The following is a 7,093-nucleotide window of genomic DNA, read 5'->3' as shown; positions in this document are numbered from 1 at the left end:
AGTAAATTTGTTAAACTGGTGAGTCTCATATTTTGACTTCAAAAGCTTAGTTTTACCTCACTTCTGAGCTAAACCAGGTGTAAACTAGAAGTGTCCTAAAATGATTTTATACTGATTTAATTCAAAAGATTGGAAATACATCTGTAATTTTGAACAATTTTAAATGATAGGTTAACTTAGGGACACCACTTTGCTTTTATTCCTTCTCAAACTTTCAGTGAGGGATTAGTTTTACATCATCCTGCTGAACATTGGAACAACCAGCTAATATATGCTCTTGCTCAGAGCAAGACACAAAAGTATATTTCATTTGTTTTGGAACAGGCTTCAGAGTATTTTGAAGCTTTAACTTGATAGAGTAGAGTAAGTGAAATTTCCACTGTGTTACAGGCAAGAACACTAATGCTGTTTTACTTCAGTGAGACTGCATTGACCAACAATGTCATTATGGACATTAAAAAAAACAAACAAAAAAAAACTCTAGGGTTTACCTTTTTTTTTATTTATTTCCCCAACTGTGGCTACATTTTGCTGGACTTGCAATAGGAATGCCTGTGCCTCACCGTTTCTGATCAAGCCTGTCTAATCAGAGGTGCCTACACAGTATGATCCTGTTTTGCTGTTCTTCTGCCAGCAAGGCTGTTTTAGTTCTCTGTTCTCCAAAAGCAAATCTAAAATTCCCAGCAATCTGAGGAAAAATATATGTCTTTCAGTTTTTCATATTTTATATGCAGAAACAGAAAATGTTTGTGGTATCTTCATCTCTTCCCCATTACTCTAGCTGGATATTCCTGCCTGTGCACATGTGGACTGCGCTTTGAACTTCAATTTTCAATTTCAGTTTATAGTCACTGCCCTCAGTCATTTGCTCAAAAACATGTTGGTTTCATTTTAATTGCTTCAGTCACAATAGATTCTTGCAGATAGTGCAAATAACAAATTTTACATAATTTGGTTGTAAAATCCTTGCTGAGAGTAGTTCAAATTCAGTCTAGCCTGTTGAGTTCAATCCTGTGCTAGAACTGAACATCCCCCTTCAGCTGCAGTTCATTCTGCCTGTTTGGGCAAGGTAAAAATTCCCTTTACCTTATCTCCAATAGTAATTCTGAGTTAATTATTTCCTTGTAAAAAGCCTCCTCTTCTCACACACTCTGACATACCTATTTTCAGCAGTGAAATACGACCTTAAATTAGCACCACTGCACATTTAGGATGGGACATTTTCTTTGTTCGGTGACAGACTTACGTTTGATCATTTCACTCACGGTACCTGTTCCTCTGAAACAGAAACAGTATCAAATCAATTATTTCACCTCCTTGAACTGAGTTTTACAACTGTTTTACAAAACTTGTGAGACTGAGGGCAAAGTTACACAGGAGGGATCAGGTCAATTTAATAGCTTCTTGTTTCCAAGAGGGAAACAATCTTGTCATAGCTTTGGTAGTCACTGGTTTCTTTTGTAATGCAAGTGAAATTACTATCCTGATAAAAAAACAAAGCCAAAAATAAAGACTCCAAAACCTCCAAAAAAGAAAAAGTGAATAGCTTTTTACTGAGTTGAGTTCAATCAGCTCAAGAAAGGCTCCAGCAGTCACCATAGCTAACTGAAGGGAGCCACCTAGCCAGGAGCAATTGCATTGGGAAGAACAGAGATTTTATTTCCGCGACAATATATTTTTAGATTAGCTTACCGCGTGCTGAATACTTACAATGAGAATTTGACAATAACGCTAAATTCAACATTTACTTCTGCCTGTCTCAGTCCTGCTCAGTGATCCACCACTGGACTGCGCAAGTAGAAGTTTTATATGACTGTATGGGGATGGGATGTGAGAGTGAGGAAAACATCTGCTGGCTAAAAATAACGTTTAGGGAAAAAAAAAGCGATTGCCAGTTCCCCAGTTTGTGAGCTAACTATGACCTGAGTACCAATCCATCCACAACTTTAAAGGAGAGAAGACAAAGATTACATACCTGGAGTGCTTCACAAGAAGATGATTTTAAGGAAAACAAAACCGAAAAGAGGTCCTTGTGCATGAAAGCCTACCAATTATTTCAGATATTTCTGTCTAATAAAAACTAGTATCTCCCTATTAACTGTACTGCCCACAACAGCACATCACCCCTGCTGTTACTGAAGCTGTTAGCACAATGTAATGGAAATAATTGTAACAAATACAGAGCCTAAACATAATGTGAGATTGAGACTGTATTTTCTTTTGCCTAATTTGGAAAGATGCAAGAATGCTGGCATTTTTCTGGTCCTGTGTAGGATCTGATATTATCTCCTAACTGAGCGTGGTGGTGTTCTGTGAATAGTTCCCTGCAAGAGCAATGTGATAATTACATGCCTGTAAAAAGTGAAGAGCTATAGTCAAAGACTTATTTTCCAGAGCATTAATTCATGCATGGTCATTATCTCACTATAAATTTTAACCAGTGCTTTTACTGCAGGGTGCTTAAACTGGCTTAGCACTCTATGCGTTTATGCATAATTGAACTCGTCTTGTTTACTACAGAGCCTTGCTTTTGGATGTTTTCGACAAGAAGGTAGGTAAGATGTATTTGTTACACCTTTAAAATCCTAGTTTAAGCAAAGACACTTGCTGTCTGAAACAACTCAAACTGTTGCTAGCAATTATGGGAATTAATTTTGTGAACAAAGCTATCAGGATGATTTCTCAAGTGTGTATGTGGGAGACGTAAATAGGGAATTCATCACCACTTGTGTGCACTGACAACATTAGCAAGTTGTTGTTTTGACTTTGTTGTGGTATTTATCTAAATTACATACACTTTGAGGCTATCTCTGTCTTTCAGCTCTGTGTAGGGCATTTTGCCCAAGAGGTCTAAATACATGACTGAAGGTTGCAGCTGGCCGGGAAAGAACTAGTGTTTTCCAGGAAGATTTTTTTTTTTTTTTTTTCTGAGACAATGTTTTATTCTGAAGCAGGAATTAATAATCAACAACAACATAAATATGGAAGATCTATACTCAAAAGATTCCTTTTAGAAACAGTAAATGTATTTCCTGAAATCTTTTCAGAAGATCTGTTTTGTCCCTACTGGTCAAAAAGGTAGCTTTCTAAAGTGCTACCGCTGTCCAAAGCCTAAATAATAATAATCGTATCAGTAGTAAATAGTACTGAGGTGGAATTTTAGCACAGCCTGAGCCTGTAACTTAATGATCTGGTGGGTTCCCTGACCAGAAACGTCATTCCTCTCCCCAAGGTCTTAACGGGCCATCCTCCTGAGTATGCTAACAAAACTGTCTGCAGGGCAACGTAGGAACATGCAATGGGAAACTGACATAGCTGAATTAAAAAAAATGCAAAAAAAAGGAGGGGTGAGGGAGAAGGAGGGGGGGAGGAAAGAAGGGAGTTGGGATATTTTTAACTTGGGTGAATTCACTGAGCTGGGCCTTTGCACACCTCCAAACCAGCTCAAGCACCACGTTGTGGAAGCGGTCAGTGGAGGTTGGGCTTTCTGGCACACCACTGCAAGGACAGACGTTAGTGGAATCTGATCCCAGGAGAGAAGTGTAAATATCACCTTTCAGTCAGTTTGTCTGGCTTTTGTCCCTTGATGGTTTATTACTTCTGCCATTATTTTCTGAAAGATGATACACAGAATAATTTACGAAGCAGCCTGTGTGTCTGTGTGTGTGTTCCCCTTGTTCCTGGAAAATCATTGTTTGATTTAAGCAATGTTGAATTTGTGCTATTGTTGCAAAGTTGGGAAAATCAGGTGGAGGCTTCCTTGAAACTTTTGCTTTAGTTATTGTAATGACTATTAAAATAACAATGCTAATTTCATTTTAATTAAGCCACTATTAAAATATCCAGCTAATGTTACAAGTAGGACAGTATAACAGGAAATATTGCTGCAATTAAAGCAACATGAAAATTCCATTATCTCCAAAGCTGCCTGGAGCTCAGTAAGTTTTAATATAGCGAAATCCAAGCTTCATGTCTTCATTCCTTCAGGTATTTAAATCTATAGAATATGGAATATATCAAAGCCTTAACAAGGTCTCAGCTGGATGACTGGGTCCAGCTTGGGGCAGCCCACTCCCAGAAGAATATATCTTGAGTTGCGTAGAATCAGAAGAATCTCCCCGTGAGCACATGCAGCCTATACTGGAGGACATGCCTGTACTAAAAACAGAAATAATAGCTTAGACATCAGGAAAGCATTTCTAATGATAAAGGAGACCAGGCACAGATCTCCTGTAGACGTTGACGAATCTGGAATTGGGTCTTTGGAGACCCTGGAAAAAAGGATGAACAAACATCTGTGGGGAATGACAGGCACAGGTGATCCTGGGCCGGAGAACAGGGAGGACCTCTTGGAGATCTTCCCAACCCCATGATTCTGTAAAAGGAGGTAAAATTCAAATGACTTTCTCAGAGTTGCCTTCACTGAAGACAAATGCCATTTTTCAGAACCAGCACATCTCATACGAACAGCTTTTCAGTCCAAGTGCTTGATATGTACAAACACTTTAATCTTCAAAGGGTTTTACAAAACTGAAATAATTAATTATCCACACACTCCAGTGGGTAAGTACTATTATTTTCACTGCTAAGAGTTAGGAAAAAGAAGACAGAAAAGCTAAATTAATCTGGAGTGTCTTATATGTCCCGCAAGTTGATGTGTGTGTATGTCAGCTGAGAAACTGGATGGCTATGAAAAGTAGTAATTCTGACAGCAATAGAACTGTATCATCTTAAATCAAACAAAATAATGAAAGAAAAACAATGAAATCTCTGATATTGAGACTTTCCAGTCGACTTTCAAATAGGTAAATAGTCAAGGTGCTAACCCATTTCACTTCCACAGTGTGTGTTTGCAGTCTGATTTTATGCGTTAGCTAATATAATTGCAGACTGCCGGTGCAAGGAACAGCCCTGCTCTGCCTCTTTCTTCCTCTTCCTCCAGGCTCGGTGGAGTGCTCTTGTTGCTTTCCTGGCATCAGATCTAGAGACTGAGCATGTGAGCACTGACAAGTGAGCACACTGATCAGGCTAAAAACTGATACACTCCCCCCCAAAAAAGGACTAACTTTCCGTTGTATCAGCTCCCTGCACCGCTGAGCCTACAGCTAGATGGTCGCTGGAGCTGAAGGCAGGCAGAAGAGGAGAAGGCAGGAGCTGAAGAAGCAGGGACAGCAGCATCTCTTTCACTGCAGTCACAGCAGTGGATTTGTTATAATGCTTAGTTGCACTCCATATTAGGACTAATTTATTCATGATCTAACCCACTTCTCCCAGGCTTCTGGCATGTTTTCTTATTCTGAGGTGCAAGTCAGCAGTTTACTAAAAGCACTGTTTTGCACAAAGATCTGCCTATTTCAGATAAAGAAGCCTGCCCTCAGTAAAGCTGGGATACCTGCCCCAGCTCTGAAGCAGGCCTCAATGGCCTGGTGCTGATTGATTATGAAATCAAACTGGTTTTGTGCAATGAAGTAAAGCCCTGTCTCAATCATGGTGATGTAAAGGTTAGTCCTACCGCACAGGAGCTCGGCACATGCAGTCATACAATTTCTGGGAACTTGTATCACCCAGGAATCAGTCACTGCTGCTTGCTTCCCTTGGTGACAAAGATTCCTCCAGTGTAGCAGGAGTGTTACGGCTTGTGGAGCACATTTACTTGGCAGGTGGAAAGATGTTTTCACTGTGCCACAAACCTTTACACTCTGTTATCATTTAGTGAGCTGATGGCACCCGCAAGCCGCTGCTGTGCTTTATCAACTGCTGAATTAGGAATAAGCAAGGTAAACTCCCAGTCAAATGCCAGCACTTTGCATTTTATTGCTATGTATTGCTGCTGAATTAGGAATAAGCACAGTAAACTCCCAGTCAAATGCCAGCACTTCGCATTTTATTGCTATGTATTGCTGCCTCCAGACTGCAAGAGGCTCGTGGCACTGTACTTCCCGATCTGAGAACGAATGGAAAACGAAGAGCATTTGCAATTATGACATTGCTGGGCATGCAGCATTCTTTCTAATATTATTGCCTGTTTCTCAGCTGAACTCTTACCTTGTTTTAAAACACACTGAGTGAGTATGCGTATTGAACTGTGATGTGATCTCAAGCCAAATACCAGTTAAATTTTCTGTGTACTGAAGAACCATGTGGCTGCACCAGAGATTCGTTATTGCTTTTCCACCCTGAATTTTGAAAACAAACACTAGATGCTTTCTGTATTTTTTTCATTTTTTACTTTTATTTCTTTGCTTGTTCCTCCAAGTTGCCTTGTGAGTTATACAAACGATACATTTTAAATTATGTCAAGAGTTTGTCAGTTTGTAACATTTTTCCTGAAATCCTGCGAAGCCCTAATGTTTCATTTTTCCATCAGACCTGAAGGTTGTCAGGAAGAATGGTAATACCATCTTCCAAAAACTTTCTATAATTGCCTTCCTGTTTATCAGTGGCTTTAGTCTCTGCTTGCTTTTCACTCCTTTGATACCAAGGCCAAAAAACTAAACCAAACTAAACTAAACTAAACTAAGTTTAAATTAAATTAAATTAAATTAAAAAAATGAACTCTGTCTTGGACTCATCTTTCACTGCCTTGTATATGAAGTTTAAAAGCTTTTATCTGAAGTTGTTTCTCAACTCATTTGAAATATAGATGTAATCAGATTTCGGCCCAAATCACATGTTTTGCAAGTGCATTTTGGTTGTCTCGTTTTAAAGGAAATAAAGAACTTTATTATCAACTCTGTCATTCACTTCTTATATCCAGGCTATTGTGAAATGCATGCATATCGTTGCTGGCTGTAAATGAATCAGCTGGAGATGACACCAGAGAGGAAGGCATGTGTGTAATCTGAAACCCAAATTACTGCTGGCAGAGCGGATGGGCACATACTGGCCAGGTCAAAATTCAGTTTGGAAATTAGAAAAAGCTTCCTATCCCAAGCAAGGGAAAGAACCTAAAACATTTTAATCGTGTGATGTGGTGTTTGTCATGGTCCAGACTGAGCTCAGTGACTTGGGGGGCACACCTCCTGCCCCACAGTTCTGCAAGAATAATAAGGAGATATGTATATAAAATAAGAGTACTTTAAGGAGTCTAATT

This window comes from Rhea pennata, chromosome 1 (assembly GCF_028389875.1).
Source record: "Rhea pennata isolate bPtePen1 chromosome 1, bPtePen1.pri, whole genome shotgun sequence".
NCBI classification, from domain to species: domain Eukaryota; kingdom Metazoa; phylum Chordata; class Aves; order Rheiformes; family Rheidae; genus Rhea; species Rhea pennata.
Note: the sequence above shows the minus strand (reverse complement) of the source record.